The sequence below is a fragment of the Spinacia oleracea genome, chromosome 2 (genome assembly GCF_020520425.1).
Source record: "Spinacia oleracea cultivar Varoflay chromosome 2, BTI_SOV_V1, whole genome shotgun sequence".
Taxonomy (NCBI): domain Eukaryota; kingdom Viridiplantae; phylum Streptophyta; class Magnoliopsida; order Caryophyllales; family Amaranthaceae; genus Spinacia; species Spinacia oleracea.
In genome coordinates, this window is record NC_079488.1 from 85,956,792 (window position 1) to 85,974,630 (window position 17,839).

Sequence of the window (17,839 nt, forward strand, 5' to 3'; positions counted from 1 at the left end):
TAATTATATAATTGCATTAAGTTTATTAACCACCAATATATGAATAACTGAAGGCACAAATGTTTAATTAGAAAACTACATTACTTTTTAGTTTAGTGACGTTTAGTTTTTCATCAACATCAAATCATCAGCAAACATCAAGTGAGTTGTAACACCCGGACAATTCCCATTTTCCAAAATAACCATTTTTAAATATAACTGTAGGGAATTATCAAAGTATTATCGCCCGTGTGAAAACGTAACGGCTTATTCAGAATTTTGCAGCGGAAAACATAAAACTAACTTTTAGGTTCATAAATAATCTTATTACATATTAGGTCCAAAACCAATTAACTGAAATAAGGAAATACGAATAGTACGACAATTTCAAATTTAAGTTAACAAACCAAATCACTTAATAAAGCAAATATAACTACAAGCTCTCTAATCCCGATCCCAATGATGCATCATCTTCAAACCTGTAGATGGGCAACGCTTATTGATCCTTAGAGACTGCTCACCAAAGTTGGGTCATCACAGGATCAATAAGGCATAGCCATGATCAACACACACAAACAAAGCACGTAATCAGCAAAGCTGAGTACTACATACTAAAACAATAATAATCCTAACATGATACTATTAAACATAAACAAAGGTAGACAGAACATGATAATTTGACGACCATACTTGACTAGACTGGGCTAGACCTACAACAATAATATTATTTTAGTTGAAATAGACAATGGACCGAGTTGACCTTCCGACAGCCTTCACTAAGGAAGACGAGGTACGGGCGCGACTCCGTAACCTCAGAGACCTGCGATATCGAGGAACATTTGAATAAAAATAGGACACGGTGATCAATCCGGTCCGAGATAAAGGCCATGGGCTACCACCATGAACCCCAACTCCTGTTTGTCCGTCACTTTAGACGTGCACAGTCTAAAGCTATTGCTACTCAGTTTCACTTTACATGATTTACAAATTGAGACTCTGTTATGACTCAACAATCACATAAGGCATATAATCCACATTCGTTCACAACTGTTTTTATCTTGGAATTAAGTACGTGATCATAAAGGCATCAATCAAGACTCATTCCAATTTACCCAACCTTTCCTTTAACCATGATCAACCCTGTATATGGGTATAAAGTTTCAACTTACTAAACAAGGTCCTCGGCCCTCATAAAGTAGTGAAAAGCTAAAAAGGGAACAACAATCAACTGATCTGAATCAACATATACAAAGTAATCTAGTGTTCCCAATCAAACATGTTTGCATCAATCATCCATACTAACATGTTATAATTCTCTTAATGCAATATAGGTTCAATACGTCCATCCAACAGTATTAAACATGCAATTTCAACCTGACTAAGTTCGTCGATAATATCAACATCACCAAGTTCAACAATAATATCAACATAGCCAAGTTCAACAACAAATTCAACATGGTTTCAACAATTAGCACACATTCCAAGCACACAGGTATGTACGTACCTTGTGTAAACAAACTGATAGGCCACTTTAACACTTTCAAAAGTCGCCTAAAGAGAATTCTCCGCCTAACAACAACCAATAAAATTCCCAATCAATATCCAACAATTTACAGCAATACTAAAGTACTCTAAATAGACCCTAAACATATTTCGAACCATCCCAAATATCGAAATTTAACTAAATATCCTCCAAGCATAATAACTATTAAACTAATGATCCCAAATCGTCCCAAACTTCAATAAAACATCCCTTTTAAAATTCCAGCAATATAAAATAGTTTAAAACTTCGTCAAACCATAATTAATATGCTTAAAATCGTAAAAACAATAACCTTAATAATTCATAAACATCATACTATGATTTTAAAACTATTAAAACCTTAAAAATTCATGCTTTAATAATTAAAAATCATTATTTCAATGCAATCGCATAATCTGAAAATTAAATTTATTATTTAAACATAATATATAATCTGAAAATATAATTTAATCATAATAACTTATAATTTAAATTCAATAAACATGAATTAAATCACTAAACTAATTTAAACCCTAACTTATATATTAATCAACCAAACCTGAAAATAATTTATTAATAACATCAACACCAAATCTGAAAATTATAATTTAACTATAAAGATTAATAATTTAATTTCAAGAAACATAAATTCAAATTAATAAACTTAATTAAAAGATTTAAATAACTTAGGGTTTAAGAAATAACCAAAAGGAGAAAGAGAGAGGAGTTGGCCGGCGGTGTGAGGCACGGCTGGAGGTGGCGGCGTCGCGCAGTGGGAGCAAGGTGGTGGTGGTTGGCTGCGGGAACCTTGAACGAGAGAAGAGGGGCAATTAAACCACGTGAAAATAAATTAAAAGAAAAGCTTTAACCAACAAAAAAAGAAAGAAAGAAGGGGGAGGCTACCGTGCGGTGGCCGGCGGCTGCGCTGGCGGCGGTAGGGCTGGCGGCGAGGACAGACTCGCGGAGTTCTGTGCTGCGCGAAAATCAACAATGGGAGTACGATTAAGGAAGGACGAAAAGAGAACGAAAGAGAAGGAGAATGAAGAAGAAGATCGAAGAAGTTACCGGTGTTAGGGATCGCCGGTGACTGTGGCGGCTGGGACGGCGACGTGGAGAGCAAGGCAGAGGCACCACCGTGAGAGAGAACTGAGGGAAGGAGGCTTGGTGTTTCACGTGAAATAGAAAGGGAGGGTTTTGGTTGCTTTGGGTTTTACGTGAATTAGAGTAAGGGAAGGAATGGATTTTTATTTTGGGCTTTTCCCATGTGGGCTAGGATTAGGATTTGGACTTTAGTGTTTGAGTAAAAATCGAATAGAATTGTTTTTCCGAATTCAACGAGTTTTCCTAATTCAAATTCTTTTCAACATAAAATTCTAAAATTATTCTTGATTGCACAATCGCTAAAATATTTAGAATATATTTAAATAAAATTAAATATACATTAAATATATAAATATAATAAAGTTCAAAATCGTTAAATATTTAGAACGTACTTAAAATAAAATAAATATATGTTAATTATATATTTATTACTTAAAATTCATAAATTCTATTTAAATATAAATAATATACGTTAAAATATATTAATAAAATTTATAAATTTACGGGGGATTACATGAGTGATGTTTAGTTTTTCACATCTAGGGTGAAAATTAAAATCTGGATTCTTCTTCAACTGATTCATGCACCTTGATATGTACTCCATTCCAATGGCAAACAGAAAAGGGGAGAGAGGATCTCCTTGTCTCAAACCTTTCTTAGCCTTAAAAGGTTTACTAGGAAAGCCATTAATGAGAACTGAATATGACACAGTAGTGATACAAGCCATAAGCAATTGCACAAACATCACTGGGAAGCCTAATTCAAGAAGCACAGTTTCCAAAAAAGTTCACTCAACAGAGTCATAGGCTTTCTTGAGATCAATTTTGAGAACACATCTAGGAGACATGTGAGCTCTGTCATAACCTTTGATCAACTCAGTTGCTAGCAAGATATTGTCAGTTATATTCCTATAAGGTATAAACCCTGATTGGCATTCACTAACTACTTCTGTAATTACTTTATGGAGTCTGGCTGTAAGAACTTTTGAAATCACCTTGTAAACCATAGAACAACAGGCTATTGGTCTGTAATCTTTCACATAAGAAGCATTCACAACTTTGGGAACCAAAGTAATAGAAGCACAGTTCATACCTGGATACATCTGAAGGAAATAATGCCCTTGGTCCAAGTATGCATTCTATGTTAAGTCTAATAAATGCGGTTCAGTATTAATTAACAAGTTAATAATTCAGTGAGATCAAGTGAGCTGAATGCCTAGCTAGAGGCCGCTTCAGTTCAAGTGGAATTAATGATATTAATCCACAGCTTACTCTTGACTGAACCCGTAGGGTCACACAAATAGTACGTAAACGGATCAAGTATTTAATGGCATTAAATACTCCATCTATGAATATTCGGAACCGACGGATCTTGGTTTCAGTGGGAGCTAAGATCGTCACAGGCAAGAAATGAATACTCCGGAAACGATGATATTGCCGGAAACGGAAATATGGATCGTGTCGGAAATATGAATATTATCCAAGTCGTAGATGTTGCCGGAAACGGAAACATGGTACGTATCGGAAAATATTATTGGAAATGGAAATATTACCAGAATCGGAAATATTGCCGGAAACGGAAATATTGTCAGAATCGGAAATATTACCGGAATCGGAAAATAATTCCGGAAACGGAAATATTAAATATTTGTTCGAAACGGAAATTAATTCCGGAATCGGAAATATTAAATATTGTTCGTATCGGAAATAGATTCCGGAAATGGAAATTTAATCGGAAGCGTATCGTACGAATTAGCATCGGACGAGGCCTGCCGGACGAAGGCCCAGCACGAAGCCGGGCCATCGCCCAGCAAGCACGCACGCCACAAGCCCAGCGCGCACCAAGGCCACGGATGCGTGGGCCGCGCTGCATGGGCTGCTGCTCGCATACGCATGGGCAGCCCTTGTGGCTGCCGTGTGTGTGTGTGAGTTTGTGCTCATGCGTGATTCCTAAAACTGCAAGAGTTAGTGTGTGATTAAATTCCTATTCCTAATTAGATAAATTAATTAAATAGAATTCATGTAGGATTCTAATTTCAATTAATTCGTATCCTACTAGGATTGCGATTCCTTTTCCATAACTCTATAAATAAAGGCCTAGGGGTCATTATTTAAATACAAGTTTTTAAGTATTCAAAACTAAGATTTTTAAGCAGAAAAATCAGCCAATATTCTTGCCTACCCAACCGAAAATATTAGAACCTTAAGGGCGATTCTAGTTGGTCAATCTTAAGGCGGATCCGGACGTGCTGTGGACTATCTACGGAGGGACGACACTTGGAGTCCTAAAGACTTGTTCTTGTTCGGTTCGGGCGCAGCTAGGGAAGGCACGCAACAAAGAGTATGCATCTAAACTATGCTAAATGATTATGTGTAAATAATATGTTTCCTGGCTTTATGGTTTTTCCGCATGATTTATGAACTGTCATATGAATCATAACCTAACAGTGGTATCACGAGCCCCTTATTATTTTCATAATCTAAATTGCATGAACATGGTTAAATATTACAAATTTGCAAGAATTAAAAGGGGTGATTAATTTTCGTAATTGTTAATTAATTGCAAATTGCGTTTATTTAATTATACGTACGCAGTTTTTCGGCAGTTTCTTCGTTACTCATCCGAATTGAGTGATTTTTGTGTCAATTTCGCATGTAAAAGGCATTCTAAAATTTTGACAAAAATAGTATTTTTCTGCCGAACCCAGAATTCTCAAATTCGAAGCCTAACTATGACTTTTCGAAGGTTTTAGTTTTTCGAATGCAAAATTTCGTAAATTTAAGATGTTAAATTAAATATTTGCGATTCTTGTTGATAAATCTTGAATTTTTGATTGACCTACTGCATATGTTTAACAAGTTTGAATGCCTAGTCTTGTTAATTATGCAATCTAATTTGTAATTATGATTAATTTGTTGAAAATTAGAATAATTTAGAATTAATTTGATTTTCATAATTAATTGTAATTTAATTAGAAACCTATGATTAAAAAACCACCATAAAAATTGTAAATTTACGATAAATTTTAAATTTTTATGACCTAGACTTGAATCCATATCAATCGGAAATCAATTGGATAATAAATTTTCGATTTTTCGCCCTAAAATTATGAAATTAATATTATTTATTAATTTGTCATTAATTTTAAATATAAATTTTAAATTTTTATGCGATTCGTTCAAATAACTTGCACGCACGAAGCAATGGACGCTTCGTGTTACCCTTAAGGGGTGTTGTATAATGCGGGCATGCGACGACGAGCAAGGGAGCTCGTCGCCCGTGCGGCACGAATGCAATGAGCAAGGGCGTAGTGCACGAGCACAAGGCAGCAGCCCTGCCTTGTGTCGTGTGCCACGAGCAATGAACGAATGGGCATGGGCGAAGGGCGAGCCAAGGCAGTCGCGTGTGGGCAGCAAGCGAGCTGCGCCACAACGCGCTGCCTCGCACAAGAGCGCGCAGCCTCGCGCGCAGCGAGCGCAAGCTCGCGTGCCACGAGCGCTGCGCCCAGCATCACTCGCGCGCACAGCGCGCGATGTCGCCCGCCCAGCGAGCGATGTCGCGCGCCCAGCGAGCGATGGCTCGCGCGCCAGCGAGCGATGGCTCGCGTCAGCGAGCGATGGCTCGCGCGCGCAGCGAGCGATCTCGCGCGCCCAGCGAGCGATGTCGCGCGCCCAGCGAGCGATGTCGCGCGCACGCACTGCGAGCGATAGCTCGCGTGCGATGAGCGCTGGCGCGCGCAGCGAGCATCAGTGCGTGCGAAGGCTTGCGATAGGGAAGCAGCAGCTATGCGACGAGCGCATGGGCTGCGCGCACATGGCCAGCAATGGCTGTGTGCGTACGGCCCATGGGCGTGCAACGCGTAGGGTGTTTGCGTTACGATTAGATCGTTTTGAATGTTTAATTTGAAAATTTCAGTTCACGTAATTTTAATTAATTTTAAAATTAATAATTTGAATTAATTTCTTGGATTTTAATTTTGAATATTATAATTATAATAAATGGAATTTATTCTAATTATTTTACTAAAATTAAAATCATGAATTAATTTAAATGCGACTGAAATTAAATTAAATTTTTGGATTCAATTATAAATTTATATGAGCTTTAAATTTTAATTAAATTTGTATGTTTCCGGTTAGACTAGAAATACAATTTTATGTTTAAAATTAGTAAAGCATATGAATTTATTGGTTTAAGTGGGAGCGCTTTTTAGTCATAAACTCTTGATTAGGTCTACAAATCCTTAAGGTTAAAACAACTTGATTAGAATTAATAAGGACTGAATAATTGGTAGATTATTGGTGCCCTTGATTAATTGCTGCAAATGTTTACGTGATGCATAATGTGTTTTACTAACCAGCTATGTGGGCCATTCATGATAATGAATGGGTGAATGGTATATATTGTATATGTACTGTTTTGCAGGTTATGAAGTGACTAGTATGGCCCAAATAGGATAGAAAATATGGTCTGCGTACCATTAATTTGAATGTAATTGGTCTAAAGCACCAAAGTTATTTTTCAATTCAAATATGGTCTGCGAACCATCAAATAGTTGTAATTAGTTATAGCTTATCCTATTTGAAGAAAATGGTGCCTCCCACGGAGATTTTCAAGACGGACTTTGAAGTCAAAGCTTCAAGATGAAGTCGGGCCATACTAGATCACAAATATCTTATGCATGTTTTAAGTTATTTATTGTTTTAAATATGTCTTAAAATGCATGAGATCAAAAGCTTGATTATGTTGCATGATTAAGGATTTTAGTTCACTTAAAATCTAACCAACATAGTAAGAGCCTTAAGTTCCAAACTTAAAAAAAATTGAGTTAAAAGGTGCCATGCCAAAATATACACTTGCTTGGATATCCTTTACATCAATCTAGTAATAGTTTTCGCTCAGCGAGGTGTTACTTATTGGTCCTAAAGGGGCAAGGTACACAAATAATTGTGAGTACACGTTAGTTTTGGTAAAACTCAACGATATAAGTAAGGAGTCCTTTTATGTCGTGGCAAAATCGATAGGTTTACCTAATAAGTTCTTAGACGTACCTATCAACCAAGAGTAGTTTCTAGACTATTAGCAAAAGGCTTTTGCTTACCTAAAATGTTTTAGGATTAAGTCGACAAACTGTGCTTAGTTCTTCAATGATTTTAGGGTCTTGGAATCATTTTATTCACACCTGCCGGAACACATAAATCGAATAAAATGCTAATAACTTGTTTGAATTGCATGGTTGCTTTAATTTCAAGTTATTATTCATGATAAATGTTTAGACTTTGCATGCTTCAATGTATGTTTTAATTATTGTTTATAATTAAATATCTTGCACTGCAATAAATCCTTTTAGAAAGGTAACAGTAAATTTCCTCGATTGGTAGTGAATCCAAGAACGATTCACGGAAATGAGAGAAAGTGAGCAATTTAAAATGTACGTTTCTTTTAGCGACTTTTATGGTTGTTTTCGAATATCAAAATCGAATGGCAAACCAATTGGTGCTTGTGAATTCAAAATACAATGTAGTTTTGAGATCATAAAGCATTGAGTTTAATACGCTCAGCTTTACCAATGGTTAACAACCTAATATCTTTGTCCATTTAATACTCGAATGAGTCTAGTTCCTAGACATTCGAATAGATCGATGCTTAGAGAACTTTAGAAGCTTCTGGTAAGATCATCTAGTTGAAACAGAATATTCAACATAAATTAAAATGGTAAAGAACCTTGTTGGTGACATTGGACATGTCTAACAAAGTATAAAAGTCAACACTAAAGAATTCAATTCTTAAGACTATAAGAAAGGGTACAAGAAATAGGAAAACGAGGAACAAATGAAAGGAATTTACGATTCCGTTTCTACCTATAAATTTATGTTTAAAGAGAAGTGACCTAGCAATCAAACTTCCTTGGTATCATATACCGCTTGAGGTTCTTACTTCGGTAATAACTCAAATAATGGAAGCTAGGATACACTAATGACCTACAAGTGGGAAATGAAGCATGGCAATGCTACATTAGTTGTAGGGTCATCTAGTTTGTTTTAAGTCCTTTCAAAGGCTGGAACTTAATGGCTATTTTGTTCCATAATCAGCATACCTAAATTTCTGCTTCAAACACAGAAAGACTCACATTCAGAAGAACAAAAACAATGCTTGTTTGTTTGTTTATTTGAATGAAATGGTCAATTACTGGTTGAGTCAATATGCTTGATTAAAACAAACAACTCTTTAAAGAACTTTACTAGGTTCAAATCAAACCCTTGATTTGAGTTCCATTAAATCTTTGGCATTATTGCTTAGACCATATCAACAAGTTAACATTCATAAGCTCTATTTTGATGGACTTTTGAAAGTTGGTTGATTTCTAGATCAACTTAAGACAAGCTAGTCTTACTTGTTGAAAGTAACAAAGAATATGAACTACTGTTAGAACGCCTAGACGATAGAGTTCAAAGCTAAAGAAAGGTTTTATGACTTTATTATTTCACATGGATTTGAGTGAATATAGGTTTATTTACTCAAATGTGATATAAGTTGAATCTGTTTGGCTAGTTCAAAGATTCAGAAGTATAAAATCCACTCGGCAAGAAATCATAAAGATCTAGGTTAGATCATGTTGATGATTACTTGAGACCAAATATGATCATCAATGATTGTGTGTTGTAATTTCACAATCTAGCTCCATAAGATATGGCATATCTACGTTGGAATGATCGAAGTCAATTAGTACTTGATTCGATCAATGATGAATCATAAAGACTTTTCCTATAATTTCTAAAACAAAATGCTCAACTACCACCAAACTAAACCAAATTCGTCAAAGCTATTGAAAAGTAATTTCAGGATATCTTTTCAATTATATATATCTAAAGAGTTGCTAAACTCAGTGGGAGCTTAGTGTTTGTTATTCAACAAACTAAGGCCCAAGTCTAGATATATGTTTCATTGTGATTTATTCAAATGAGACACAAGGGTATTGTTTCTACCACGAATTTTTGAGAACATAATGTTTGTTTGCTCGAAATAATGTCCTTTTGGAGATTCGTTTCCAAAATGACAAGTGGGAGAAAATAGACCTCGAAAGTTTTCGAGGCGAACAACAAACATAAAACGGACATTCCGGAGGCTTTTCGAAGTGCTTCAGAAAAACCAAACTTATTCTTTAAGGACTTTAGAAGTGGCTTTAAAGAATAGACATCTCTTAGAAGACTTTACAAGTGCTTCAAAGAGAACAGAATATTCAAAGGACTTTCAAGTGGCTATTGATATTCTATTGTTTGATGTTCTATACCCAAGTAGGCATAGAATTCAAGTCACTGGAACTATGAGATTCTTCTATTAGATAGTAAGGAAACATAGAGTTCTGGTCAATGAAACTATGAGATTCTTCTATTCGATAGTGAAGAAACCTACAACTTGCAGTCAAACTATTATCATGTAGATTAATGAGTTTGTGACTTGTAAGAAAGCTATGACGAAACCCAGATTCCCTAAAATGGTTAGAGGCCATATATAGACTCAAATGTTTTAAATGGTTAGAGGCCATAAAACATACTCAATGTTTTGATGACAAAATTGAAATTTTGTTGATTTGCAAGAATAGTTTCACACCTATTGGTTGCAAGTTTGTTTTAAGGATAAAAACCATCAAACATGAATTGTGTTCACACACAAAGCTAGATTAGTTGCTAAAAGTTACAAGCAAATTCACGATGTGGATTGTGTTGAAACCTCATGCAAAATCGTAATGCTTCAAGTCTATAATTCAAGCAATGATTGCATATTGGTAAATATGGCAATTGGATGACAAAAGTATTCCTCAATCAAATGTTGGAATAAACTATGTACATGGCATGTCATAGGATTTGTGGATCCAAATAAATGCTTGAAAAGGAAAGCTAGCTTATAAAATCTAAGTACAGATATAAGCAAGCAATTGGGAATTGGAACTGTATTTTAAGTGAAGCTAATAAGCATTTTAGTTTCATAAAATATACATGATTCTTATAGATGTATAAGAAGTTTAGTGGGAGTACATAAAAACTTATTTGGTCCTATGTGTATCACACACATATCTCTCTATTGTGAAATAACATTCAAATACTAATGACTTAGATTTGAAATAATTCATCAATGATGGACCATGGCGAAACTTAGTACATACTGGGTATTAAGATCTATTTACAAAATCTTATGATATTGTTTTGGATTAAGTAATGGCATTTACTAAATCAAACACGAAAGTCTCCATTGGAGATATTCGACCCATGTGAATAAATCTAAGTAAAGGATGTTTGAACTATGTATAAGCATTTACTAAGTTAAACATCAAAGAGTCTAAATGAGATTCTTAACCTATATTATATGTCAAAGAATTTAGCTGGATTCAGTATCTGCTGAAATTGAATAAGCTAAAGTTACATGAATAGAATTCAATTGGGAATTATTCTGCAAAAGAATTTATCATGTATGATATAATATGAGGATCGCCAAAAACGTATCGTATGACTTTAGCCATGACGAACATATACCAATCTCTATTGATCTAAGTGAAGATCAACTAGATTGAGATCAAGAATACTTATGGTACTTGAAAAGGTACATAGGAATAGTTCTTGATTCAAGGAAATAAAGATATGCTAAATATTGATGCTACACGCAGAAACACTGGCAAAGGATCAAGCAAGACCCCTTTGGAGTTAACCATTGACAAGGACGAGCTATAGAGCATCGTGTTTTGAAATGGCAACATGGGTTGGAGACCATGAGTTGTTGCGTGGGAAATTAAAATAATGATTTCTATGTTCTAAGATATAGTTGAGAGTATTCCACATATTTGTGAACTGCTTGGATAAGTAATTCCAAACAAAGCATCACTAGCAACCTATAAAGTTGAAGTAAAAGTAATTATTGCCTAAGAAGCAATAAAACAGGGTTGTTTAAAGTTCTTCACTGAACTTGGGTAGATCACCTATCTGCTGGCTTGATGGTTCTTCATTGAAAAATGCGTGGAACCACTCTTGAAGCAAGAAAAACGTCTGCTAACTTAATGGTTCTTCATTGCAAAATGCGTAGAACCACTAATGTAGTAAGAAAGACTAGATCACATAATAAACAAACTCGAAAAGATCTTATCATCATATCTCAAAGAACATTCGATGAAAAGGATGTTAAGATTGGCAAAGCATGATAACTAAACCTATGCAACAAGTGAGAAGCAACACTCACATTGTCGCACTGGAAATCAAGCATAGCTTTGAATTCCATGAATTGTTTTAGAAAATGGGTTTGAGGCCCATGGTTGTAAAACATTGGGGTTGAACATTTATCATATATGAAATGTATTTTCATATTCCATTTAATCTTGGTTTAGTATTAAATGATGAGTCCCTTCAAATTTGACGAAATATTCAAGATAGACTGTCAGGACCAGTCCTGTGACTAAGAAATGTCTATCAAGTGAACTTGAATGTCAAAGGTTGAAAATGGTCCCTAGTCGGAGTTTTCTATAAAATTGGACGCATAGAAAACGTTAGACGATTAGAATGCAAGATGACTAGTAGTTCTGTTTCTTGAACTATGTGGACATGGCAATGTCATAATCATTTGCATAGATACTTACTTTGGGAAGACTAGTATCGGACAAGACCTATGAAACTTTACTGTAAGAGATGAAAGTCTGTCATAAGTAAATTTCATTAAATTATTAGACACTAAAACCTCAATACCTGAGTGATTTGAGATTACTTGTTTGAGAACTGGTTGCTTTGACGTTGACCAACCGTCGCACCGTAAAAGGAGGCTATAAAGGCAACGCTCAGGTAATCACCTATCAAACGAAGTCTAATCTCAAGATCGCAAGATTGGGATTGTCCTCCCATAAATCGGGATGAGATGCTTAAAAGTTGTACAAGGCCACTCGGAGAGCTAGAAACTGTGAAATGCATGGCCGTGCTCGGATGAATCATAGGCTATGATTATCTGTTTATTTGATCAGTTGAACTCTGAAACCGAGGAACACCTCTGGACATAATAAGGATGACAACTCTTACCTTATGTTCAAGAGCAAGCATCGAGCGACAAAGGAATTAGGAAATGCACACTTGTCCCTAAGGACAAGTGGGAGACTGAAGGAAATAATGCCCTTGGTCCAAGTATGCATTCTATGTTAAGTCTAATAAATGCGGTTCAGTATTAATTAACAAGTTAATAATTCAGTGAGATCAAGTGAGCTGAATGCCTAGCTAGAGGCCGCTTCAGTTCAAGTGGAATTAATGATATTAATCCACAGCTTACTCTTGACTGAACCCGTAGGGTCACACAAATAGTACGTAAACGGATCAAGTATTTAATGGCATTAAATACTCCATCTATGAATATTCGGAACCGACGGATCTTGGTTTCAGTGGGAGCTAAGATCGTCACAGGCAAGAAATGAATACTCCGGAAACGATGATATTGCCGGAAACGGAAATATGGATCGTGTCGGAAATATGAATATTATCCAAGTCGTAGATGTTGCCGGAAACGGAAACATGGTACGTATCGGAAAATATTATTGGAAATGGAAATATTACCAGAATCGGAAATATTGCCGGAAACGGAAATATTGTCAGAATCGGAAATATTACCGGAATCGGAAAATAATTCCGGAAACGGAAATATTAAATATTTGTTCGAAACGGAAATTAATTCCGGAATCGGAAATATTAAATATTGTTCGTATCGGAAATAGATTCCGGAAATGGAAATTTAATCGGAAGCGTATCGTACGAATTAGCATCGGACGAGGCCTGCCGGACGAAGGCCCAGCACGAAGCCGGGCCATCGCCCAGCAAGCACGCACGCCACAAGCCCAGCGCGCACCAAGGCCACGGATGCGTGGGCCGCGCTGCATGGGCTGCTGCTCGCATACGCATGGGCAGCCCTTGTGGCTGCCGTGTGTGTGTGTGAGTTTGTGCTCATGCGTGATTCCTAAAACTGCAAGAGTTAGTGTGTGATTAAATTCCTATTCCTAATTAGATAAATTAATTAAATAGAATTCATGTAGGATTCTAATTTCAATTAATTCGTATCCTACTAGGATTGCGATTCCTTTTCCATAACTCTATAAATAAAGGCCTAGGGGTCATTATTTAAATACAAGTTTTTAAGTATTCAAAACTAAGATTTTTAAGCAGAAAAATCAGCCAATATTCTTGCCTACCCAACCGAAAATATTAGAACCTTAAGGGCGATTCTAGTTGGTCAATCTTAAGGCGGATCCGGACGTGCTGTGGACTATCTACGGAGGGACGACACTTGGAGTCCTAAAGACTTGTTCTTGTTCGGTTCGGGCGCAGCTAGGGAAGGCACGCAACAAAGAGTATGCATCTAAACTATGCTAAATGATTATGTGTAAATAATATGTTTCCTGGCTTTATGGTTTTTCCGCATGATTTATGAACTGTCATATGAATCATAACCTAACAACATCTCCCTAGTTTGGAAGAAGTAAAACACAGCCTTATTCATGTCTTCTTTGATCACAGGCCAAGTAGCTTTAAAGAACACATCATTATATCCATCCAATCCTGAAGCCTTGCTATCATCAATATTCTTAAGAGCATCATCAATTTCTTTAGTAGTAACAGGCTGACAAAGAAGGTGAACTGCAGCAGAAGACAATCTAGGACCTGATCTGATAGTTGGCAAGTCAACTTTAGGCAAACTGGTAGCAGCAGTCCCCAATAAAGATATGTAGAATCTTTGAATCTCTGCAGTAATATTCCCTGGGTCAGTCAATTTATCACCTTGATCATTATACAACAAAGAAATTCTATTGGAATTTCTCCTCTGCTTAACTGATGCATAGAATTATCTAGAATTAGAATCTCCATCAGCTAACCACTGAATTCTAGATTTTTGTCTGAGAGCAGATTCCTCTACTGAAAGCCATTTTCTAAGCTTCTCAATGCCCACCTTCTCATCTGCTTGCAGTAATAAATCTGTAGGATCTGAACTAAGATGATGTTGAATATCTTCAAGCTCAGTTTCAGCTTGTTGGATTCTTAAATGAATCCCTGCAAACTCCTCCTGATGAAGATGTTTCAACTGTCCCTTTAGTCTCTTAAGCTTGTACCAGAAACTTTTGAGTGGATTACCTTGCATAGGTTTACTCCAATCTTGCAAAACCACCTTCTCAAATTGAGAATGCTTCACAAGGAAAATGAAAAACTTGAATGGTCTACCACCTTCCCTCTGATCATCATCAAACTTCATCAGTAAGGGAGAATGGTCTGAAATGGAACTATTTAGGTAATCTACGGCAAGATGACCATATTTCAGCATCCGACACCCATTCCCTAGAGCTCTATCAATTCTACTAGATATTCTAGCATCTCCAAATCCCTTGCTAGTCCAAGAGAAGAAATGCCCTGGACTTCTTAATTCCCCCACTCCAGTGTTAACCAAGAAAGCTTCAAAATCCTGTGTTTCATTTTTGCTAGTATCAGCTCCATTAATTCTGTCTTGGCTAGCTAAAACCGCATTGAAATCCCCAAGAATAAGCCAATGTGATTGGGAGACACCAGCAGCTAACCCTGTCAAAGAGGACCACAATTGTTTCCTAGTATCCACTGTATGTAAACCATACACATGCAACAATAAGAAAGCAAAGGAAAACTCCTTTACTGTCAACAAGTTCAGCACGTATAAATGGCTATTGAATGCTTTTCTTTTTTCTTTTTTCTTTTTTATTAATATTTATATTATTGTTAATATAAGTAATGGTTAGTAAGGGCATGTTAGTATTTTCTATAGGAGACACCAAAGGTATATTTACTAAAATAATCTCAGGTGTTCCCTTATGTAATAGAGATAATAAAACGGGGTACATTGACTACATCTACCCACGGGGTAAGGGTAGGTTTAGCGTTCTACGATTCTACTTTACGGATTACTCCGTACATGCCAATGGGTCCACGAACCACGGTTCGGATGTTGAATGAATGAAAATGCCGGAAGAAAAATGTGCAAAATTCTCATGAAATTCAATTCTGTGACTGACGTCTCAAACAAGCACCTTTTAATAATTTTGGTGGAATGGCTGGTGGTGGTATTTTCATACCAGTACGGAGTGTGACGTTTTATTTTACTCTAAAGCTTGCATGTGATCTTGCAACCGAGATTGAGAGGTTGAAATAGTGGCATTGCTTTTTATTTCATATCCATATATATAGTCCAGGAATCAAATTTCATGGAACTTATTTGACGGATTTTCCTTATCTCCCTTCTTATTTTCATCTTCCCTTCGGAAAAAAAAAATGTGATCTTGTAACCTGTTTAATTGTGATTGCAACTCAATTAAGTACGTGTAGTACTTCGTATACTCATTGGCTCATTGCTACGAAAATATCAATAATAACTCATTATTGTCCTGGATGATATCCCAAGCAATTAGTAATATAGTACTACTTATGAGATAAATATCTTTTTACTTAATATAACTATTCAATTGGTTTTATGAGTAACTATTTTCTTTAACCAAAGTTATTATATATTGATGATAAGTTACAAAGTCGTTGTAAAAATAAGTAGTATTACGTACTCCATAGTATGTATAATGTCATCTACAATCATTTTTTTTTATTAGGTAAGAAGAAGCTAGAAGTCTAGAACCTTAATAAACCAACACATATCTTAGATTAATCAGTTCAGCTATGCATGCGAAAATTCAAAAAAAAAAAAAAAATTAAAAATCCCTAATTAATTTTAAAAATCCAAAATTTAACAAATTCCTACTAAAATTACCAAAATAATTGGGAAAAATAAAAATCCCAAATCATCAAAATAATAACGACGTTCTTCTCTCTTCTCATGAACTCAGCTATTGCTAATGCACGCTTCTTCTCTTTGAACTCTTCTCCGCAAAAAAAAATCTTCTCTTTTACTCTAAACTTTTAAAAAATACACTAAAGTTAAATAGGCAGAGGACACAAGAAAACGACCAGACCAAGAAAAAAAATACTCTTCTCCTGGAGTTGTTGTGGTACAAAAGACAAGATAATGACTACATGCAGAGGACACAAGAAAGAGTTGGTGGTTCCACGATTAATTGGATCGAGGTTGGTTACACTAATTAAATTATTATTAACAATAGTTATTTAATTGCTAATTTTGGGACTGTTGAATTTGATGAATTGATGAATATAGCTTATTGACCTAAAAATTGAATCTTTGAACTTTGACCTAAAGTTATCTAAAATGCCAATTTTTGCCTAAAACGACCAAAACGGACTAAAATCACTAACATTGTCCTAAAACGACCAACTTTGACCTAAAACGACCTAAAATGTTTGATTTGGCCTAAATTGACAAAAATTTACCAACTTTTAACCAAAGTTACATAAAATGCCAAATTTGGCCTAAAATGACTTAAAATGATCAACTTTGACCTAAAATGATTGATTTGGACTAAATTGACCAAAATTTACCAACTTTGACCCAAAGTTACCTAAAATGCCAATTTTGGCCTAATGACCATGATGGACTAAAATGACTAACATTGTCCTAAAACGACCAACTTTGACCTAAAACGTCATAAAATGATCAACTTTGACCTAAAATGTTTGATTTGGCCTAAATTGACCAAAATTTACCAACTTTAACCCAAAGTTACGTAAAATGCCTATTGTTTTGCCTAAAATGACCAAAACAGACTAAAATGACTAACATTGTCCTAAAATGACCAACTTTGACCTAAATTGATCTAAAATATTTTCTTTGGCCTAAATTGAACAAAATTTACCAACTTTCACCCTTACCTAAATTTGGGGGAAAAAAAAAAAACAACCAAAACCGACTAAAATGACGAACATTATCCTAAAATCACCTACATTGACATAAATTGACCAAAAAAGAACAACATTGACCTTAATTGACCTCAAATGACCAACTTAAATTTTCACTTAATTGTTATGTTTTCTTGTGTTCTGTCTCATTTGGAATTTTACAACCACCTGCTTACTCTTAAAAGCATGTGTGAGCCTGCTCTTGCATATATGAAAGCCATTCCCCTTAAGTATTTGAGTAGGTATTCATTCTCTTCCACACCAAACTCTAAGATGTTACTGAATAACATGTGTGAGAGCTTTAATAATGTCTCGAAGCAAGTACGAGACAAGCCCATTTTGACACACATTAAGTGGATGAGAATGTATGTTATGCAAAGAATCTGCCAGAAAAGGGAAGGATTGC

The 17,839-nt window shown here is 35.6% G+C and overlaps 1 long non-coding RNA gene across 1 annotated transcript; it reads right to left on the minus strand.

The window, feature by feature from the left end:
• Nucleotides 1–2,196: 2,196 nt before the first annotated feature.
• Nucleotides 2,197–2,918, minus strand: LOC130467057 (uncharacterized). Its single transcript, XR_008927218.1, has 3 exons — nucleotides 2,567–2,918; nucleotides 2,405–2,469; nucleotides 2,197–2,308 (listed from the first exon to the last, which is right to left on the minus strand). It is a non-coding gene; the product is annotated as an uncharacterized lncRNA (long non-coding RNA).
• Between the last annotated feature and the right edge of the window lie 14,921 nt (nucleotides 2,919–17,839).